This window comes from Equus caballus, chromosome 7 (genome assembly GCF_041296265.1).
Source record: "Equus caballus isolate H_3958 breed thoroughbred chromosome 7, TB-T2T, whole genome shotgun sequence".
Taxonomy (NCBI): Eukaryota; Metazoa; Chordata; class Mammalia; order Perissodactyla; family Equidae; genus Equus; species Equus caballus.
In genome coordinates, this window is record NC_091690.1 from 30,239,740 (window position 1) to 30,263,758 (window position 24,019).

Below are 24,019 nucleotides of genomic sequence, written 5' to 3' on the forward strand. Positions count from 1 at the left end.
ATAACACAACAGAAAAATAGCCCAGCTCACTAAAGTGTAAGTAGTAAGAAAGGAGACAAGCTCAGCCTTCATGAACAAATTACACAAAAGCTGGTATGTTCTTGTCCGAGCCTGGGGAATTTTCCCTTCATATAGGGGATTAAAATATTTTAAAAGATTCCTTTACATTTTTCATATTAGGTACACTTATTAAATGTGTATGTGGGCATATCTGCACATATACAAAATTCTCAAGTTAATTTAAATTTATAGGGGAAATCCAAGGGATAGTACATCAAACAACCCAAAAAGAAAATAACCATAAAAAAAATCCCTAACCATATACCAGTCTCTCTACAGTTTCACACACCACTAGAATGAGATGGATGCAAGGGGGATGAATGAAAATAATGTTTCACAACCACAATATTCCAAAAGAAATTGCTTAAAATGAAGAGTAAAATGCCTGCGTCCCTATTTTTGAGTCCGAATTTGTTTCTGTCAAAACTGGTTTTTCAAAATGTCATATACACGTAATCTATAAAAGAGAGTTACAACATGGATTATTTCCAACTCTACAAATAAGCATTCTGAGTTTTGATTTTCCTTTAAGAGGAGAAGCGGTTTATAATTTCACGTTGTAAATCTCACTAGGACTGAATGCTCTTACAAGGATTGACAAAGAAAGAATAATTCACGTCAGACCAAAAGGCTTCTTTCAGTCAGTTTCACGCAGCTTTCTTCCAACAGATCTGGGCCAAAATGAATGTAGAATCTTGAGCTGAACTATCCATCACATTTTCCTAGCCTTTCAATTAATGACACTGCAATCAGATCGATAGAATGTAATAAGAAAAGAGCTTTGCATTTCTATACCTATTAATTCGCTGAGTAACTCCAGCAGTAAAACGTGACTTGAAAGGAAAAACACTCAAGGAAAATGAATTCTCCAGCATATTGAGAAATGACTCCCTGACCCAGAAGTGAACACTGGAGTTTCTACCTTCCAACCAGAGTTATTAGCATCCAAAGATCAAATTGCTCTGTCAGGAGCAAGCTTATTTTTTTTTCCACAAGATTCTCTGTATTATACTCACACCACCACAGGTCTAGTCAAACTGGTCATTTTTTGAAATTTTGGAACAAACAACCTTGAAATGCAAGTCAGAGTATCTGCCAGGGCAGCCACTGCTCTCTGCTTCCTAGGCCAGCCAAACTGCCAAATGTGTGATCTTCATTTCCCAGGGCATTCTGCATAAAGGAGTTAGGTTTAGAAAGAGTGGGACAGGAAAAGAATGATGAGAATGCTAATTGACTTCAGCCCCGTCCCAAATCATTGCCCTGGTTTGAGACAATGCAAACAGTGACAAATAATGCAACATGGTGTCTGCATGCTCTACATTTGTCACCAGCAACAGAGGACTGGGAAAGCAAAATGTAAGTTTTCTGCGGGAAGGATGAGGCAAAGAAAGGCTATCCTATGATGTTAGCTAGAATCATGTGCATGTCCAGATCTTCATGTCACTAGAGGTGAATAAACAGTGATTTCTTTGAACTCACAGAAATAGAGGGTAGAACGGTGGTTCCAGGGGCTGGGGGTGGAGGAAATAGGGAGATGTCGGTCAAAGTGTACAAACTGCCAGTTATAAGATGATTAAGTTCTGAGGATCTAACGTACAGCAGGGTGACCATGGTTAACAATACTATACTGTATACTTGAAATGTGCTAAGAAAATCAATCTCAGCGTTCTTACCAAACACACACAAAATGGTAACTATGTGAGGTGATGGATGTGTTAATTAGATTGATTGTAGTAATCACTTCACAATGTATACGTATAGCCAATCATCATGTTACATAGCCTAAATATATACAATTTTTATTGGTTAATTGTACCTCGATAAAACTAGGGGGAAAAAAACAGTGACTTCAGTCATAAAAAGTAGACTCCACTAAATCAAGGTTACAATGTAATTCAGTCAACCACTGGTATAGTGGGAAGAGTGTAGGGTTTGTTGCCAGACCAACAAGAATTTGAATCTCAATCGTATCATACACTAGTTAGCATCACTGAACTTTAGATTTCTTTCAGTAGAAGAGAGATATTATCACTTACTTCAAGGGCTACTGTGATGATTGAATGAGATAAGGTGTGTAAAGCACATGGCACCCACTAGCTAACCTTTTTTCCTCCCAATCCTCAGATTTCCATATATTATAGCAATAAAAATATAAGCTTATTGTACAGATTAAATGAGATGATGTATATAAGACACTCTATAAACTCTTCAGTAATATACAAAAGAAGGATGTTATTATTGTTAACATAAAATAACAGTAATGTTTTCAAAAATTGAATACATTCAGTATAAGACATAAAGGATGAATAATAGGATCCAGCACCTCACGATACTTGCAATTATGTATTTCAAACCCACAGGGGAAATGCTGGCTGTCAGATCTACTGAAGGAGGTACATCCAGTGAACCAGCCAGCACCAACCAGTCTTCCGGCGGATCCGCTCTTATTTGTAGATGCCATTGTTTGAGGGTGTAAAATAAGAATTGAAAGTCCCCGGATGAAATTACAAGAAATCTAGCAACGTGTCAGAGACACTCAGTGCCCCCTGTGTTCATAATAAAAGGAGAAAGGAGCTAATTATTCCCTTAATAAATATTTGTATATCAGTAAAATATTCATGAAGAACAGTAAAAGTGAGAAGTGTAGGAAAAAAATTTTCCCTCAAAGCGCTTCGAGTCTAGAAAAGAAACATTTTAAATCATAAAATGCAAATAATTCCAAAGCCTTAAGTAAGAAACATATCACAGGTCTTAGATATTTGTGGTAATCGGTCTTTGACATCTGCGATATCAGAAGTATTTTTAAAGGACCCTTTTTATTACTTTGTCGCGACAATCGTTAACTAATGAAAAGAGACAATAGATGAGTGAGCTTAAAATAGCTGCTACGAAACATCAAGCTTTATGAAGACATCAAATTCATTTTCTATGCATGGTTTAGATAGAAAACCTGGGAGGCTTACAGAAACTAAAAAACTAATTCAATAGCTATGGTGAGCTGCAGAGGATATTTGCTGCTTTTTAGGGAAAAAAATAATAATATTAGCTACTATTTGGATAGCACTTATACTGTGCCAGGCAAGGTGCTAATTTTATGTCTAATAACCCACTTAATCCTCACAAAATCCCTATAAGGTGCATACTATTGTTATCATCACTGTTTTACAGATGAAGAGACTAAAGCACAGAGAGGTCAAGTAACCCGCTCAAGATCGCAGAGCTAGCACATGGCTGAGCCAAATTTCCCACCAGGCAATGTAACGCCCGAGCTCACACACTTGACCACTGCACTCAATCACCTCTCATCTTTATTTTTTTCTTTAGATGCTCATCAATTCTGATTTTCAGTACAAAGTGGGACTGAATGGCCAACAAGCTAAGACTGCTATGGGTGAACTCTGAGAGAAAAAGAGAAATAAGCCACGTAGCCAAGTAAAACCTATAACCAGAAACAAAACGTAACAGTGTGAAGCTGCTATAAAGCCTTTCTCCTTTTCTCTGGTTTAGTTTCCAAGTCCATTCATTCATGCACTCATTCAGCAAATATGACTGAGCATAACTCTACCAGACAGAGCGGTCTCTACCCCCACAAAGTTTACAAGCCGGTGTAAGAGACTGCCATTACAGCAAACTTCACAGTACAGCGAGAGAAGTGCCCCGTTAGAAAAACTAAAATTGAAAAATCAGAATATTTGTTTTCCATTTGGGATAGCTTTTAGGAGAGCAGATTCATGAGGTCAGAAGTGTCTGGATCCAGAAATTTCTCAGGAACAGATCTCAAGTAGTATTTTCATCTGGTTTAATGCTAACCACAGTCACTCTTTTAAATTTCTGTCTTTATTTTCTCTGGCCCTGTGTGATCTGTGCAACTCACCAGGACTCCCTGTTGACTACCCTGGAGATGCATGTCCTCTGCTTCTCCCACAGCCTGCTCTGGCCCAGTACTGCAGTGAAAGAAGGAAGAAACCTTCCTCTTTGCCACTCTCCCCTGACGTTTTACAGACACACAAAAACGCAAGTGATGTAGACACACACATTTTAATAATGCTTATTACTTTTTCTGGTTACAATAGTAACACATTTGCGACCAAAATTTCAGAAAGAATAACAAAAATCAATTAAAATGATCCATAATAATAACAATTAAAGATAAGCACTTTGGTATTTTAATACATTTCCATCCAATCTTTTATATATGTGGGCTTTTATACATTAATATATTTATGTATTTTTTTACAGCATTTGGATCATAATGTAAATAATTTTGCTTCCTACCCTCGTAGTTTAACATCACATCAGGAGCATTTTTGGTGTTCAAATATCCTTCAAAAACATTTTAAAACATTGTACAGTATTCTATTCCATAGATATAAGTTACTTAACTATTTTCCCAATAGTGGACCCTTAGGATGCATTTAGGGTTTGTACCATGTATAACGTTGTGATAGACTTCTTTTTACATAACTATTTGACCACTTTCCTTAGTACAGATTAGGAATGCGATTACTGGATCAAAGTGTTTTCATTTTTTTTTTAAGTCTTGCTACATTGTTTTCTAGAAAGTTTTTGCCAATTTACATCCTTAGCTATTGAAGGAAATTCTCATTTCTCTGCAGTCTCACTAGCCTTGAGTTTTGCTTTATTTATTTTAATATCCACTAGTTATTTAGCAGTGCTGGTTACTTTGTATTTCTTTGAATTTTAGTGAGATCGGGCTGATGATTCAAGAATTCATTGACCATTTATTCTTTTGATTTTATTAATTATCTGTTTGTGTCCTTTTCAATTTCTCAACCGTGTTGCTGTTGCTATTATTCTTTTATTGGTTTTTAAGATGCATACGTACATATGTGCATCTTATACACATACGTATGTACATACACCCTTTGTCAAATATTGGAAATATGTCTTCTAAGTTGCTTATTATTTTTTTAGTTTACAGAACTTTTGTACTCTATATATGCAAATTTATCAATATTTTCCTTTGTGATACCATCAGATGCTCTTATATTTTGAAGTACTTTTCACTCAAAATTAAATATTTACCTATATTGTCTTCAAGTTATTTTATGTGAAGAGTTTTTTGGATCTAATCTACCTGAAATTTATTTTGGTGCATTTTTTTGACATAAGGGTATAACTTGAGGGTTTTTTCCTCTTCAACTGGCAATTTTCCTAGCATCCATCCCCATCTCCATTGATATTCTGTGTGTGATAAGGTATATATATTCAGGCATTTTCAGGGCCACCTATTCCCTTCCAGATGTTAGTATTTAAATTCTTTCTAGTAAATGAAACTGTCAAAGCATTTTTCTATTTCATCATCTTTCATACTGAAAAACTTCTGCTATGAGAGTGAGAGACAAAAACATCATATTATTAAGGATTGGGCCAAGCTGTATTGTTGATTTTAGGTGCGATAAGACAGCTGCTAAAACTAGCTGGGTCTCAGGATTGGCCTTGATGGCCAAAGGGCTGAAATTGAATTCGGAGGAGTTAAGATTAGGGCAGAAGATTCCACCTTAAGGCAACAGGGCCAGGCAAGAGTCAAAAGGGTTAATCAAATAAGAATCTGCAGGAGAAAATCAAGACCCAGGGACCCCGACCGACAAGAGTGCTTACAAATTAGAATCTCAAGAGATCAGACCCAGCTTGAGCTCATCCTCACAGAACCTGCTGAAGACAGAAGCCAAAGCATCTCAAAGAGAGAATGATAGGATATGTGGCTGTAGAGGGCTGGGGGTTCGGGCTCATCTCCTGGGCTAGCACACGGACCGTGCATGGATGGATAGAGTGGGTCAAGGCCAAGGAGCACAAATTCATTTAGACATCTGGTTTGCAGAAACTTAACTACAGTTTACATTTCCCCAAACAAATACATGATGAATTTATTATAGAGAACTGACTTGGATAGTTTAAATTCCCTTATTTTTCATTGGTAGAAAAGTAGAGTTTTGACTGAAATAAACAGAGGAGAATTCCTGCCTTGGTTCACCTTCTCCCTTTCCAGGGCCAGAATCAATTCAGGTGGGAAGGATGAGAACTGAAGCCGCTCATTTACCAGAAGGGTGCTAGTGTAGTAAATATTGCGAGAATTTCCAATCGGGGAAAACAAGTCAGTTTGACAATGCAGGGTTTTGAAACCAAAAAACATTTCCCCTTTCCGAGGTACTAGGAGGAAAAGACTGTGTCATAATGGCAGAAAAACTTGTCAGCTTTCTACTGCAATTTTTATGGGCCATTTGCATGGCGTGCAATTAGCTAGTCCCACAATGCCACCATATTGAACCATTCACGCGGAACATTTCTGGAGTGTATAGGAAGTAATGTGCAGTGATTGGAAACATGGCCTTTAGAGTGAGCTGATCAAAACTTGAGTCTCGCTATGCCAATAACTAGCTGTGTGATCTTGAGTAAGTTCTCTAACCTCTCTGAGCCTCAGTGCCATCACCTCTAACATGGGCATAATAAATGTATTCACCTTATAGGGTTATTGTAATACTAAATTTAAAAAACACATACTAACTATGTATATGAGTCTGATACATGGGTAGCATTCAAATAAATATCAGCCTGTGTCAGGAGGCAGTGGAGGGAAGGCAAGGTGCAGGACTAAACCAGGATTCGAACACTAGCTCTATTACTTGTTTGTAATGTTACTTCATCTCTCTCTGCTGCCTCTATCAAATGGACATATGAATACAATGATAACTACTCCACAAGGCTGTAGTGGAGAGTAAATGAAATGGAACAATGCCTGTTGCTATAAAAACTAGCTGTGGTTACTGCTATCGTTTTAGTATCCAGATTGTGCAACTGAAATTCCCAGGTCGAAAGTCAGCAAGAAACTGAAAACATGAAATAAGGGGAAATTTCTTTTCCTTTAGAAAGATACTATAATTAAATCTGATTTTCCCATCCCTAATGGAAAACCCACATTGCAGTAAAATGGATTCCTGTGGCAATGCTAGAGGCAGACAGCATGTAATCCCAGACAAGGCAGCACCTCTAAAACAGCTGTGATGACAGCTCCAAGGGTCTACTGAGTTCACTCAGAGGGCACAGGGATGTCCTTTCTCTAGACTGTGACAGCAGGCATTTTCTCTCAACCACTTTCTCAGAGATCCTAGGGGTGATTTCAGAGCTGGAACTTCCCTGCCTATGCTAATAATCCCAAGGAGACCCCAAGTGTCCTAATTCCCAAGACCATGCATCTCCACCCACCCAAGCTTCTATTCTTAAATTCATCCATCCAATCATCATTTACTTCTGTACCTAAGCTGAGGGCTAAGTGTATAGTCGTGGACAAAGCAAATCAAGTTCCTGACTCGTGGCGCTAAGATTCTAGTGGAAGACTCAAACAGTAACCAGGTAACCACACAGGTAAACACATCATTACAAACTATGATTGAAGGACCACAGTTGAGAAGAGAAAGAGAGCTTATGTGGATCTGCAGGGGAAGATCTCCCTGAGGAAGTGGCATTTAAGCTGATATGAAGAATGATATATCAGAAGCAACATGAGCTTTGAGTACAAAATTGTCATGAACATTGGCTTGACGAAAGCAGTCCACAAGAAATTCCTGATACTGCCCACCAGAAGTTATCCTGCTTTTAGTGAGCACCGTGCTTGACAATACGAGAACCCTAACTACCTAAGTTCACCAGCCGTTCATTGAAGAAGATAAAGATGAAGGCAAACACCAGCCTGGTACCACCCACCATGAGGAAGGAAAGGCAAGGTGGGCGCTCAGAGAGCCTTTTCCATGAAACCCATTCCTCTAACAGCATCTCATCTGCATCTCATAGACAGGCTCCTGTTTGGAGAACGAACAGCACAAAGCTCTGTCCATATGAATAATAGAAGCCTTGGTGGTTGGGGAAGGATGGAGACTGTGGGTTACAACGTAGATGGGATGGCCCCTACAACTTGGATAGGAGCAAGCTCTGAGGAAAAAAGGAATGGAATCTTAAATTCCCATATAGTCCGTATGAAAGTTAAGATGTTTCTGTCAAACCCTCTTCTTTCTACCAATTTAAATCCAGCACATCCCTCAAAAGCCAGTTCAAGACTGGCCTGGTTCCATGAGACTTCCCTGCTTCCCAGAGCATGTGCCGTCTGCCTGCATCGTATCATACCTCCACCGTACTGTGCTGCATTGTTCTCTAGTCACTTCATGAATTACTTTCTCGCCCATTCAACATGAGATACTCCTCAAGGACTAGGACTATTCCTTTACTTCTTTTGTATTCCCCACAGTGCTCAGTTCAGCATTGTCCCCACTCTAGACACTTAACATATCAATGCCTTTTGGACAAATGAATGGTTTAATTAATCCATATATTGGTAGGATTTCAGTAGGTTAAAAAAAAAAAGGGGGAAGTGCTCTGAGTATAACAAAACTGAGCCATTCCTGGCTAGGGCTGGCTAGTCATTTCAGGAGGCTGTTTAATATTATATATTGGTTCTTATTTAAATGGAGGGCATAGGGTCCTATACATGGGGATTTTCATCTGTCTAGGGTAATTCAAGGGCTTCTTCACCTAGTGACATGTGATGGACAAGAGAGACCTTGCAAAGCCCTTTCCATTTCTCATTCTGATTCTGTAGATTCTGATTCGTTACTATTTCAATCCAAAGAGTCCAAGGTGTGAATATTAGCCAGTCCTTAGAACAGTCCCGAACCACCTCACTTGAAAGATACTCTGAACACATCAGACCCCGCTCAGCTCTGGAATGGAACCCACCACCACCACCAACCACCCAATGAAAGCATATCCTCGGAGACCCCCAGGGTGCAGCCATTGGTTTACTGTCACTCGTGGTGGGGGACTGGGACAAGAGTACACTGTTGCCTTAAGCTATTTGTTTAAAAACAAAACAAGGAAGATTCAGGCCAGAATGCAATGCTATTTTACTCTCTGCCTGTCTAAATGGAGGTACTGCATGAGGTAATCTTTTTTAAGAAAGTCTTGGAGTGTTGAAGTGATTTTTTTGTTTTGTTACTATTCTCATTTAAAAGTCTCAGCTCTTTTATTCCCAGTTAGGATGAAGGGCTCCTTTCTACTTAGTACTTCTAAGAATCTTTAATAAGAAACATGAGAACATAAAATTTGCCTCTCTGAAGGCGCCAGTAGCCTATCAAGTCTGATGTCACTGCCTCGGAAGGCTCTGGAACAAAAGTCCAGACCCCCCAAGCCAGTCACCTCCCAGGGCCCAGCAGCAGCGAGGCCACCGACAAGAAGGTCTGAACCTCAGTGCATACAGCATCCTCCGCTCCCGGGACTCGTGCCCCACCACAAAGGGCTTGGTTTTCTCTCGTTAGGCAGCATGGTATGCCCGCTCACAGACCACTTGTCACACTCCATGACCTCCTCGGTTGGTGTGTTCTTTGTTTCCTCCCCTCACTTCAAAATGACTCAGGCGGCACAGCATTAAAGCCCCGCCAGGTTTTCATTTTAAATGCTACCCCTCTCTTGAGAGTCTCGGATGAGTTTTCTGGTAGGCAGGTGCTATGCTTTCAAGTTAGAAGTCATTGTTTTCGTAAATATTGTCACCTGTAGGCAGGAAAACAATACGCACAGTCTTCCCACAAAAAATCGGAACCGTATTTTCCCAGGACACGTCCTACCAGCCCACCCATTTGGCATTATTTGTCTCCCCTTGACTTCGCTAGTCCCTCTTAGTACCTTCTCCTGCTTGCTCCCCCCACCCCACCCCTGCAAACCTAAAGTCCCAGTCAGAGTTCAATAAAATCAATTCACTGATGAAGGAAGAAAGTACTTAAAGAGACAGATTCTACCCCCACCCCAGCAGAAACTGGCAGCATAAATCACTGGAAACTATGAAGGGGCGGGGAGAAGTCTGGTGGGCTTCTTAGTCCATTGTGCATTCAGCCGGGAATAATGACCCCTAATTTATTTTAGCTACCTTACTCTTTGGTAGGGATGCCCTTAATCTCACTCTGAAGATTTCAGAATTCTTTTCTGATGTTCTTCTTGCCTTTAAACTGGGGAATCTGGCTTATTCTCTATCTGTTGCGTAGTTAATCTGCTCAAACATTTCTCCCCAGGTAACCATCTGTTCTACCTTGCATTTTTTACCTCTTCACACTGTCAGCCTTAGCCTGCTCTCTGGCTCATTCAGTGATCTTTAATTTCTCCTCTGCCTTTATGTCTGGTTGCTTATGTTTTGGGGCAGACAATAGAGGTGATATAGGCCATTATTCATGAGCAGCGTCAAGGGTAACGTGAGAAATGCCTCATCTCCTGACCCCTCTTAGCATAAGAATTGCTGATAAAATTCTGAACTGAAAAGAGAAGTTCTTCTGAGAAAAATATCAGAGAGCTACTCACTCTGGAGCAGCTTTCTGGAGAAAGGATCTTGAGGGGAGGGGGTCTTTGAAATTTCTTTTTTAAAAAAACAACTGCATTTTTAAAATCATGCTTCACCCCAAGGAAAATATTGACCCTAGTTAAGACAATTTTCCACCAGCCATAACAACATCTGGGAATGGCAACACAAATTCAAAATAACACTGTAGCATCATGATAGCCAATAGTTTATGGGTTCATCTCTAATCCTAAAAAACTAGGGGTCTTTCACATGTAGCCAGGTGAACTCTTTTGTTTTCTCTCTTCTCAACTTTACTTGATTCAGCCTCAGAAGAGCAATGACAGGGCAGAAGGTGAGCAGTAGGGAAGAGAAACCCTAAATCCCCTACTGACTCCCTAATCACTGGCTAATTACTGAGGAGTTGCCAGTCAGAGAAGTGTGCCGACCCAATGAGATGCCTGGAACTGGTTCTTAGAGGAGCTTTATCCAATAATTATCATTTGTGTAATGAAAATCCCTGGTCTCTGCAAACACAGGCAAAAAAAGCAACTTCTCACTACCCATTCTCCGTGGTCCATCTCTTCCTCAGACGAAGCTTCAAGCTCTATCCTCTTGACTGATACTGCTCATTTACGTTCCTTTTGCCAGAGCAGGTCTCTCTCCAGAACACCAGACAGATACTTTCAAAGTCTCGCTAGACTTCTCCCAATGACACCCAGGAAAATAAAACTCAACATGGCTAAAAAAGAACTCATCGTCAGCACCCTTTCCTCTCCCTCAACGCCTGAACTTATACAAATATTGCCACTCTGTCACCAAAGTCAGAAACCTGGGAGTGACCCCCACTTCTTCCCTCTAAATTACTCTCCACTCCCAATAACCAGTCCTCCCAAATATCTCCAGAATAGCTCACTAACCTAGGTCACTTTTCCAGTGCCTCTGCTGTAGTCTTAATCTATAGCCTCAGTTGCTCTTGCCTAGATGGTAGTAGTATCTAAACCCTGCTTCCAATCCTTCCCCACATGAACGCCAGAATACTCTCATAAAATAAATAAACCTTGCATTTTTTTTCATTGTTTAAAATCACGAAGTGTTACTCTCTTCCTTTCAAGATAAATGTCCATCCCCTTAGCATGGCATACAGTCCCTTTGCAATCTGACTCCTCCTCTCCTCCTTAGACTCAACTTCTGTCAACCCCTCAGACTCTTACTGAACTCTAGCCATACAGAAGTACTTGCATTCCCTGAGTGTGTCATGTTCTCCCGCAATTCTTTCCTCTGTACACTCCATTCCCTCTATTTGCAATGTCCTTCCTCCTTCCAGCCTTTTGTCTAGCCAACACCAACTCATCAGTCAGGATTCGCTCAAGCATAACTTTGCCAAACTCTCCTGGAACTTAGGTGCTTCCGAATTCCTTCTGCATGCCAAAGCATCTTGCACTTGATTTCATTATTCATCTACAAAAATAGTTATTAAAAGCCTAGAACACTGTTTGTTTTTTATATATCTGTCTCACTCACTAGATGTGAGCTCTCTGAATACAAAGACTATACTATTCTTATATTTTCGTATCTTCAATGCCTAGCACAGTGCCTGACTTACTCTGGGTAATCAAGCACATTGATTGAATATTCTGGGCATATATAAACCCAAGATTAAAGCCAATGGTCTACTCTTTCCCTGGAAGAAAATTTCTTCTAGTTTCCCTCCAAGACCTTGAAAAACTGTAGAGTGTATTAATAAGAGCACTTGTCTTTGCATTAGAACAGCTGGCTTCTAGTCCATGTCTGTCATCAGGAATGCATAGCATCTGGAGCAAGCCACCAAAAAACAGCCAACACATGTTCAACATCAATTATGTGGTGGACACCCTGTTAAGCATGATACATACGTGATCTTATTTTTCCCTCATTGCCAACTGAGGAGATATATACTAATATCATGCACATTTTACAGAAGAAGAATTTAAGCAACTCAGACGCATGTTTGATCTTGTCTCCCTTCATCTAGGTTATTGTGGGATAAAATGAGATATAGTGTGTAATGGAGCTTTATAAAGTATTGAGAGCTATACAAATATGTCACCATAATTGTGGAAAGCAATGAAGGTTGTCTGATGTTTTATGATTATAGTGATAAATAAGAAATAAAGATTTTACAAGATGAAGATCCAGCTTATAGATTTGAATTAAGAAGACTAGGCTGAAACACACTCCCAAATATTATAATATCATAGGCCACGGAACACAATGTGTACAACCTCTTCCCATTAGGCAACAGAGGAAAACCAATGTCCAAAGTTGCAGAAAGCCACACAAGTGATTTGTAGATAGGCCAGGACTCCTGAGTCAATACTACATTATTTTTTATCCCAGTTTGTAGAAAGAGAACATGCAGTTTACAGAACGGGACTGATAAATCTGAGTCTTCCCTTTAGAGAGCACTTGGGTATTTTAGAGCCAATATTAAACCCACACATGCTCCTGACATCTTTTCTCCTCATAGGCATTTTTAATTACCATGTCTTTCTTTACTAGGCATCCAACTAGTACCCCATGCAACAGGGCCAACACATAAAAAGTAGAAACAACATTTATCCAGGAAACTGAGCTTAACAAGAAGCATTATGACGTACCAGAAAGAGTAAAGGGTATTGAATAAAACAGATGTGAGCCGAAATCCAAACTCTACCATTTACTGGCTCTTCGGTAGTTAAGCAGATCACTTTTCTGAGCTTTGGTTTTCCCACCTCTAAAATGAACAAAATGATGCCCAGTATTGAAGGAACAAAATCTTTGCTACAGAGTTCAATAAATGTTGGCTTCTCTTCCATTCATTAAGGGATGTTGATGCAATATGCGAGGCTTGGCCATTTTGCTAACTCAATGTAACTTTAATTCTCTACTTTTAAAAGTGATAATGTTTGTCTGGTATAACTACACATAAATGCAGCTACATCGAATATGTAAAACAAATATCATAGAACATCTTTATCGAGTGATAGATTTAATGTGTGTTTGGTGATGCTAAATTCTCCTGCATCACTTTTTCCAGAAGTGTAAAGAGGATGATCACATGTGGTGAAGAAAAATTAACATCAGTTTAATACACTTTGATGCCCAATTCTACTAAATGTAGTGAATAAGAGTCTGGGATCTGAAATCAGAATAACATGGGTTCAAATTTCACCCCGTCATCAACTAGCTTTCTGTTCTTAGCCAGTTACTTCTTCCTAGATATGGAATTTCCTTATCTGTAGAATGGCCAGAATAATGGAAGCTATGTTATAGACACGTGGGAATTAAATAAATTAATACATATAGAATAGTTAGCACCAGGCCCGACACATGGTAAGTGCTTAACAAATGCAAGCTGTTGTCAATACCTACTTTAGACACATTGTTAAGTGGGGAAGAAAAATATCAAAATAAGAGAAGCATAAACTTGACTCTATTGAAAGAGTTCTGCTTTTGTCTTCCTTTAGTTCTGCTAATTTGATAGTTGTTATACAAGACTATATCTGCTTTGTATGGGAAGTTTCTCAAAAAATTAACTGTTCACATCTCCTTCCATGTTTCTTAACTTACAGCATATACCTGGGAAACTCCCAAATCCCAGTCCATCATTCACCCATTGAGAAGCCTTTAAAATGCCTCCTCATTCCACTGACTCCTCAGTCCATGAAATCACCAAAGAAAAAATAGCAGCTTGTCCCAGTAATGCCTTATCTATAAATGACGTTCTAAAGACTGCTCCATTCATTTGAGGCCTCATCAATGAACTTTCCTTTGGTATCTATACATAACTGAACAATGTCCTCTACTTTCTCACCTGAAGCAACTGTAGTTTTGAGAAAATAGCACTCAAATTGGCATCAGGAGATTTGGAGCTCAAATCTCGGCTCTCTGCTCACTTTGACTTTGATGTAGGTACTTTACCTCACTGTGCCTCGTTTTCCTCATACAAAAAGATATATAATGACATCCAAAAAAATAGAATGTCATTCAACACTAAAAAGAAGGGAGCCATTAAGTCATAAGAAGACATGAAGGAAATATAAATGCATATTACTAAGCGAAAGAAGTCAATCTGAAAAGGCTACATACTGTATGATTCCAATGTATAACATTCTGGAAAAGGAAAACCTATGGAGACAGTAAAAGGATTGGTAGCGAGGACTGAGGGGAGGAAGGGGTAAACAGACAGAGCACAGAGGATTTTTAGGGCAGTGAAACTATTCTATATGATACTGTAGTGATAGATGCATGTCTTTACACGTTTGTCCAAACCCATAGAATGTATAACACCAAGAGAAAACCTTAAGGTAAACTATGCACTCTGGGTAATAATGATGTATCAATGTACTTTCATCAGTTGCAACAAATGTACCACTCTGGTGGGGGATGTTGATAGTTGGGGAGGCTGCGTATGTAGTGGGGAAGAGGGTATGGGAACTCTGTACTTTCTGCTCAGTTTTGTTTTGGACCAAAAAGCACTCTAAAAAATTATCTGTTTTTTAAAATGCTATGATATTATCATGAGGATAAAGCATGTAAACCTGCTTTATAGAGCATCTAGAACATTGTGTGTACTTATAAATGTCAACTGCATTTAAACGTTCCCTGTGTATATCCTGCTAGACTGTAAATTCCAAGAAGGAAGGCACCAGCTGTGATCACAGCATTCTAGAAAACACCTAGCAGAAATCTAAAAACAGGTAGTCACTACAAGTTGAGATTATAAAGATAATGATTACTCCATGATTTTGCAAACTGTATTGTATACATTCATTATCTTCTTAATCTATGCTCCCTCAAAGAAGTATGCATTTTCTCTATAATTGAGGCAGTTTCTGTTTTTTTACCCATTTCATTTGTTACCAGTGCACACACATTAAAATCCAATGAATTAGGGCTGGGACTAAAGTCAGGCGAGTGAGGTGACTTCCTCAGGCACAAATTTAAGGTCAAGCCAAAACCATCTCAGTAATCAAGATAAATAATATTTTAATGCAGCATCATAAAAAAAAAATCCATGCTGAACACAATACAATTTTTTCTGAAGACAACGTCCGTATTACTGATTTTTCTTTTTCAGTTAGGTTTCAGTATGGCTCAGCCTGGCGACTGAAGCGACACATGGACACTCGCCTCAAGTAGTCCACAAAGGTAAAACTTAACAAGCTCTTTTTCAGGGGCCTCAGCTGCATCAGTGACACCCAATGCATCACTAGTCCTTCATTCTGAGGACTGGTTCACTTTCATAATAACCTCCAAAACTACTCTTAAATTCTTGCGGTGGTGCCCATTAGAGGACATGTTTCCGATGGTGATTTTAATAAAAGACTAAAAACCAAGAGCCGTAAAGCTATCTGTCTCCAATTTCTAACTCTAGCTATCTTACTCTCTCCCCATAGCATTGTGGAATAGTTCACTAGACTTTGTCATTTTTATCATAACCAAGAAAATATGCTTAGTCCCATAACACACCCTAGGTCTTTGGCTTGAGCAAAGAGTCCAATGGCTCCCTCAAGCACAAGCACCAAAGTAAAGTGAATAGCAGATGTTCATGGCTCTGCTATTTACTTCCGAAAACACAGTGACAGCAAGGAAGAACAGGGAACAAGTAGATAGGTGTGAGTGTAAGTATATTGGAGAGGTTGAGAGAAGAGCAGCTTGAAAGAAATGTCAGAGAATCTTCATGATCTCACATTTCTAGATAATACCTAGTCTCATTTGTCAACAAAAAAAAAAAACCCTACAAGAACGATTGGCTGGCTCACTTTCTTTCCTGTGGAGATGATTCATCATTCCTTCAATAAATATTTCCTGTGCACCTGCTATGTGCAAGGCATTATGCTTCAAACTGTTCAGGAAACAAAGGGAAAGTGCTAGTGTTCAAGATGCAGGTCCGGCTTTCATAAGACTTGCAAACTAACATAAACGATAAAATATAGCAAGAGCCTCCTTACAATCTAGAGTTCTTTTATACATATACCATTTGTGCACTTGATCTTTATCATACTGTAACAAAAGTTAGATAGGTATCTATCACCATTCTCATTTCAAAGATGAATAAGTCATTTTTGTTTATAAATGGTGAAGCTAGAATTAGAACCGAAATGTTCTGGCTTCCTCAATATAATTCAGTATGTGACGAGTTCAAAGTAAGTAGTATAAATCACCTAAGTGTTGTAGGGAAAGACTAGAAATGGTAGGATTACTTCCGAATTGTGTGGTACATAAAGGAATCACAAAGTGGATGTGAAAAAGAAGAGCAAGGACAGACAAGAGGACATGGGGAGAGAGTTGTAGTGGTGAGGATGGAAATGAAGAGGGCAGACCTTCCAAACTAAAGAGATGGACACAGGCAAAGGCACAGAGGCAGGCAATCAGCAGATGCACACTGGACATACTAAGCAGTACAGATGGCAACAGCAGAAAGTTTGTGCTTGGGAAGAAGTATTAGATAAAGCAACAAAATAATGTCATGGACAAACTGTAAAGCCTTGAATATATGGCTAACGATTTTGAACTTTCTTGGGTAGAAAAGAGAAATTTTAAAATTTTATACAGAAAAGTTGTATAAATACTAATTTTAGGAAAATTAATCCGCTTATGGATTGGATGCAGTGTGGTCTGGTGGAAAGAAACTGTGGATCAAGGAAATCCATTTGGAGGACATTTCAGGGGTCTAAGTAATAAGATCCTGACCTAGTGATGGAAATGGAGAAAAATCAAAGGGCGTTGGTGTCAGAAAACCTGGTTTCAATTCTCTTGTACTGTATTCATTCTCAAATGGACTGGGGAAAACTAGTACTGACGTGTAATTTGACGTATATTTTTATTAATCAAATTTTACAATTTACTGCATGCCAGACATTATATTAAGCATCAAGATACTGAGGTTAAAAAGACAAGTCTTTGCCCCTGAAAGGGCCATGAGAATGCTAAAGAAAGTACAACCAGCTGTCCTGGGGGAAAGTCAGGGAAGGTTTTCTAGAAGGATTGATGTCTGAGCTGATCTTGAAGCATGGCCAGAAAACAAATGAGTGAGCATATTTTGTAAAGAAGGAAAGAGAGAGAGAGTATGTAAAAAGATATTAGAGCAGAAATAGTATGCTGAGTTAAAAATTCCAGGTAATTTGGTAGAGCTAGAATAATGGTGAATTGAGGTTTTTTTCCAGCTTTATTCAGGGATAGTTGACACATAACATTGTATAACTTTAAGGTGTACAAAATGATGATTTGATATGCATATGTATTGTGAAATGATTACTACGATAAGGTTAGTTAACACATCCTTCACCTCACGGTTACCTTTTTTAATAGTTAGAACGTTTAAGCTCTATTCTTATAGCAACTTTCAAGTACAGAATACAGCATTTTTAACTGTAGTCACCATGCTGTACATTAGGTCCCCAGAATTTGTTCATCTTATAGCTGGAAGTTCATACCCTTTGACCAACATCTCCCTATTTCCCCCGTACCGAGCCCCAGACAACCGCCAATCTGCTCTCTGTTTCCGTGAGTTCAGCTTTTTTAGATCCCACATATAAGTGAGATCACACAGTACTTTGGTAAATTTGGATAAATGAGAGGAAGCAGGAGGAAAATGAGAATGTGGCTTATTATCCACACTAAGGTGTTGGGGCTTGCTTCTGAAAAGGAAGTGAGGCCATCACAGCATCCTAAGGATGGCATTGGCCCAATCAGAGTAGCGTCGTAGGAAGGCAATTCTGACAAGGATGTGGAGAATGGATGAGAGGAGATCAGGGCTGGAGACAGGGAGTCTGTTAGCGGAAATCTATCAGTCATCTAGGCAACAGCAAATGAGAAGGCAGGGCAGTAGAAGAAGCAGTGACAAAGTGATATTCAGAAGGAAGAATCATCTGTTCCTTAAGGGATATGGCAAGATCTGCTAACCATGGAGGACAAACACCTCCTAACTTACACGTCACCTTCAATCATTTGAAGTTTCCTGGAATTTTTTGAAACACTCTCTTAATATTGGAGCCAGACCGGTCTTCAAAAGGAAAGAGTGCCATGGTGATCGACTAGTCCCATCTGCTGCAGGTGTGGCATAGGAGACAGGTGATGGACATGCTACCATATTTGTCATCTCTGACTGCCAGCCTACCCTCCCTCAGAACAAGATAAACCTAAACCCAGATAGACAATGCAATTTGAGCTTCTTTTAAGGACCCCTAGACAAGAAAAGCACGGTGTCACAAAAACTCCTGTCTCACAATGCTGACTGCTAAAAAAATAATGATCTCTGAAAATTATTTCCTTCCTTCAGCCCTCTTTCTCAAGGTGAATAATTCTCATCCATTTAGTCTTTCTTTTAGGGCCTTATTCTTCCTTTTCACATCTGCCCTGAATGATCACATCTGCTACTAACCAGTTGGATGCCCTCCACCCATACACCCCGAATCCTTCCTTCTGAAAGAATAACTGTGACCAAGATTTACACTCTACCACTAATGGTCCTACTTAATATTGACAATTAGCCTGACTGTCAAAGCCCTTGCCACCTCGCAGCCTGGTCAGATCACCAGCATCCTCTTGACTCCTTGTGCTCACCACCCGTTATTGTGTCCTACTGTAGCGCCGCCTAACCGCTGCCTAAAATTTCTCCTCTTGCTCCCTCTCTGTAGAATTATATTCTTCCTCCATTTCCAAGTCAAACTCAAGACTTGTTTTTCTGGTAGAGGCTTTCTGTTATGATATGCCACTCCACACACACACAGACACACACACACACACACAAACTACTTTTGGGTGTAGAATGTAGTCTTTACATTGTTAAAGCCACACCTCTTCTGCAGTTATGCATAGAATAAAGGAAGGATCATTTAATGGTTAAGAATTTGACCTCTGGAGCCAGACTTTGTAGAATATAATCTGAGATATGCCATTTATTGGGCCAATGACTTACAGTTGCTGTGATTCAGTTTCCTCAGTTGTATAGTGGAGGTCGTAATAGTACACTAGCTACCTCGTTGGCTTGTTGGGAAAACTGAATGAGTTAATATATGCAAGATGCTTGGAATACTGCCAGACACACGACAAGCTCTCTATAAACGTTAGCTAGTATTATTATTGTTATTGTGCAGAGGTTAAGAGCAGAGTGTTGGACCTTTTGGAATCTCAGTTTCTTTGTTTAAAGAATGGGTGGAAAGATATCTATTTTGTAAGAGTGCATGATGATGAACTGAGATAATGCGTAAAGATTTAACACATAATAATACATCAAATTGGCTATTATAATTATTGTTATTATAAACCAATACTCTCTAGGTACTAAATGAACTTGTACTCTGGGGGTGTCAGGAACCTCAGAGACTGTTTACTCCAATCTCTCCATTTTGCAGAGGGCCTGTAAGACAGAAAGTTGACATGACCTGGTAAGGTTGCACATCCATTTAGTCAGAATTAGAACTCAGTCTTGCTGACCCCAGATCTTCTTTCCACTGTATTGCATAGCATTTACTGTTTTCTTTTTTTCTCCTCTGCATACTGTGTAATCCATTCTAAAGAGTACAGTGCACCAAGGACAAGAACTATTTCTCCATACCTTTGAAGTTTTTCTTGTGTCCCTGTCCATATCCCAAACCCTCTCACCACCCGCCTGATGACCTAGTACCGTTCTCAGCGCACAGCATGTGCTCAAGCAACGCAATCCCCTAACACTTTAAAAATTTTCCTTTGAAGTCTTGCTATACAGGTGACTATTTGTAATAAAACTTTCCGTTTTATCTGTCATGAAAACAATTAACTTAGCCTTTAGTCTCACATTTGGTATTCTCCATGTTCTGGCTAGTAGTTTTCCATAAACAGTATACTATTTCATGTCTGAAACCTATGAAGGAGGCATAGATAAGAACTTTAAAACCAAGCGAGTGCTGGTTTCATGTCATATATTTATCCAAAAATGTTCCCCTCAACTGCTACCAATTTAGTAGAAGCAGAAAAAAATCAATCCCAGTCATTGAATAGTGAGTCCGAACAAACCTAGCAGGTTACAGCCTCTGAGGCTAATGAGATCCTTCTTGACCAGATTCTCCATTCCTCCTAGTACCTTCTACTCGGCATTATGCAGAGACCACAGCCTGGATTCAGGTGTCTAAGTATGTGTTTCATTGTATTCTTCTCTTCTGTTCTCTTTCCTTTCTCTCTCTCCCCCACCCCTCTCATTCTTTCCCTTCTTTCTATTCTTCCCTTCCTTTCTTCCTTCTCTCCTGCCTGCCTTCGCTACATCATGTTTTTCCCAAAAGACAATGATTAATAGCATTTCTTATTACGTGTATAGTTTTTTCAAGAACTTTACACATTTCAAAATATTTCCTTGGTTTTCTCACTTGATCTTTCACATCAACCCCCATGAAGTAAAGCAGAGCAGCCATTTGTACAACTATTAAAAAGGAAACCTAAGGAGGTCATGCAGTGAGTTAGTTACAAAGCTAGGAAAAAGACCCATGTCACTGATTCGTTGGTTCTTTGATTCATATTGAGACCTGCAATGTAAAATTCACTATGGGTTCTTACAGGGAGCTAGATTCTGTCCAGATCAGACTTCTACATCAGTGGTCCTCACCAGCAGCAGGTACTCCTTTACCACCAGCACTGGGACATCAGCTAGGTGAGATGTAGGCTTTTCATAACAGTTACTAGAAAGCACTAAGCGAATGTCTGAAAAAAGCACAAATTGCTTCTCAGATAACACAAGATTTTCCATTTCTATCTTCATCCCTTGGTGAAACCAGCCATAGGAAATGCTGAGTGCCCTATTATCTCAAGCATTTCTCATCAAGCCAGAGATCATCTATTTCTCTCCTTTGTTCCTACATATAGTCTATTACAGTGAGTACAACATTTCAGTCCATTTACTTTTGTACATGTTTTTCTTGAGCAGCTAAACTCTTACTCTTGAATATTAAGACTTAGCTCACCACCCCACATACTCTGAGGACCTAGACAGTGTGTGTGCTGAATGAATGAATGGATGGATTAACGAATTCATTAATGTGCTAATGTACTATACCATCTTCCTCCAGGATATAAGAGGAACCTGGAAGCAAAGCGAAAATTAGCATACTGACTAATGTATCCTCTTTCCTTCTGGCCCTGAAGTCTAGACTGAATGCTGGGTGGACTGAATTTCACCATCAGACTTAGTAAGGGACTGAGGGCAATACCAGAGGAGGGCTGGATGTTTGGCTCTTCACTGATTTGGAGACACAGAGGATGTTTGGCTCTTCACTGATTTGGAGACAAAGAAGCAAAGGGGAATAGTCCTTAATGGAGCATTTAATTATCTAGATTTTCCCTTGACATAAATTATTCTCTTTAATATCTCTCTGAATGCTTTGAAAATGTTCAGAGTAACATGTTTCCACTTACAAGTTAGGAAGTTTGAGAAAGTTTAAGTCCTTTCTTTGGCCTGAAAGAATTAGCATTGCTTCTAAAGGAAATAAACGTTCTCTAGAAGAACATCTTTTATGGTGGGGGAATTTGCCCTACACTTAGTCCAATGTTTATGCAAAATCGTCAAGCTAAGAATAACTCCTGGAGCAGAGAGAAGAGAGGATGGTACTTGGTATTTGGTACAAGGCTTTGCCATTGAATCCTTCAGTCTCCTACCATTTCTTCTGGCTCTCAGTTCAAGAATTTGAAATGCGGGGAAAAAGGCTAGTGGTTGTACAGAAAGGCATCTTCTTGGTGAAGCAGAACAGTTTCCTTCCACTTTGAGCACAACCGAATATCTGACTTACAACAGACACAGGCATCAGGGCTGGAGAGAAGGGATGTTGCAACTCACTAAGACAGTCCTGAAACAGGCAGGAAGCAGGGAGATGAATGCTGGAGAATGCCAATAAGATTGTCTGTGTGTTGAAGCCCCAAGAGAACAGAAAGGGATATGAATTATAAATTTTTTTGGCTTAATGCACAAATCTCTCCAGATGAGGCAGCCCTGAGACATATCCACAAGCAAGTGAAGGGGAAAATGAAAAAAACAGCTTTCACAGAAACCCACAAGTGAATACTTGATCTTGCTCAATTTCAATTTGTTTCTTTAGGAACTTTTTCCCACACAGGCCTAGGAGCTGAGTAGTACGTGCACAGGGTCCATCTTCCAAGGGCTCAGAGACCTCCACGTTCCATATCCAAGCCAAGAAAAACACAGACTGAGAAAATGATCACCTCAAAGGGGCTGCCTTCCATCAGCTACACTTCATATCAAGGGGAAACATGCATTCACAAAATCTGAGAGACTCAGGCTGTATATTGAGATCTTCCCTAGAAGAGTTCAGGGAGAGTTAATCAGTTCTGTTGAGCCACAATTGAGCTTCAAACCTGGGTAAGGATACAAGAGAGTTTTAGGCTCTCTCTACATTCAAAAAGACCATGGCTTTGTGTGCTTTTATTGGCACAGAGTCTCCATCATTCCAAGCCCTGAAGATGACATTCCTGTAACAGATTATTCAAAATGCAAACAACTTTGCCAGGTGAAGTGCTGGAATCCTTGAAACAGGAGCAATGGGTCATAGAAACAGAATTCTAGAGCTGCAAAGGACTTCAGGAAATGATCCAAAGACACCTAAAGTACAAGTGACAAAATAAAAAATAATCAAGTGGGACTACATCAAACTGAAAAGCTTCTGCACAGCAAAAGAAACCATCAAAAAAGTGTAAAGACAGCCTACAGAATGGGAAAAAATATTTGTAAATCATGTGTCTAACAAGAGTCAATATCCAAAACGTATAAAGATCTCATACACATCAGTAGCAAAAAAGCAAATAACCTAATTTTAAAAACTGGGCAAAGGACCTGAATAGATATTTCTTCAAAGAAGATATGCGCCAACAGGTACATAAAAAGATGTTCAACATCACCAGTCATTAGGGAAATGCAAATTAAAACCACAATGAGCTATCACCTCACGCCTGTTAGAATGGCCATCATAAAAAAGATGAGATAACAAATGCAAGTGAGGGTGTAGATAAAATAGAACCCTTGTGTACTGTTGATGGGTGTGTAAACAGGTACAGCCACGAGGGAAAATATTTTGGAAGATCCCCCCCAAATTAAAACTAGAACTATCAGATGATCCAGCTATTCCACTTCTGGGAATATATCCAAAGGTAACAAAAACAGTAACTTGAAAAGATATCTACACCCCCATGTACATAGCAGCATTATTTACAATAATCAAGACATGGAAACAAACTAAGTGTCCATCAATGGATGAATGGAGAAAGAAGTTGTGGTTTATAAATACAATGGAATGTTATTCAGCCATAAAAAATGAGGAAGTCCTACTATTTGCAACAACATGGATGGACCTTGAAGGCATTATGCTAAATGAAGTAAGCCAGACAGAGAAAGGCAAATACTGTATGATCTCACTTATACATGGAATATAAAAAAAGCGAATGAACAAACTCATTGAAAAAGAGATTAGACTTGTGGTTACCAGAGGTGGAGGGTGGCGGAAGGGGGAATTGGAGGAAGATGGTCAAAAGGTACAAACTTCCAGCTATAAGATAAGTAAGTCCTAGAGATGTAATGTACAACATAATGACTATAGCTAACACTGCCGTACGATATATAGGAAA

At 39.4% G+C, this 24,019-nt stretch overlaps 1 protein-coding gene and 1 long non-coding RNA gene across 32 annotated transcripts in view; one reads left to right on the forward strand and one right to left on the reverse strand.

The window, feature by feature from the left end:
- LOC102149777 (uncharacterized) overlaps positions 1-24,019 on the reverse strand; it is a 316,397-nt gene that overhangs the window by 262,066 nt on the left and 30,312 nt on the right. The window lies entirely within an intron of this gene.
- On the forward strand, positions 1,311-2,638 carry LOC138925111 (uncharacterized). The gene is made up of 2 exons (XR_011440854.1): positions 1,311-1,416; positions 2,421-2,638. It is a non-coding gene; the product is annotated as an uncharacterized lncRNA (long non-coding RNA).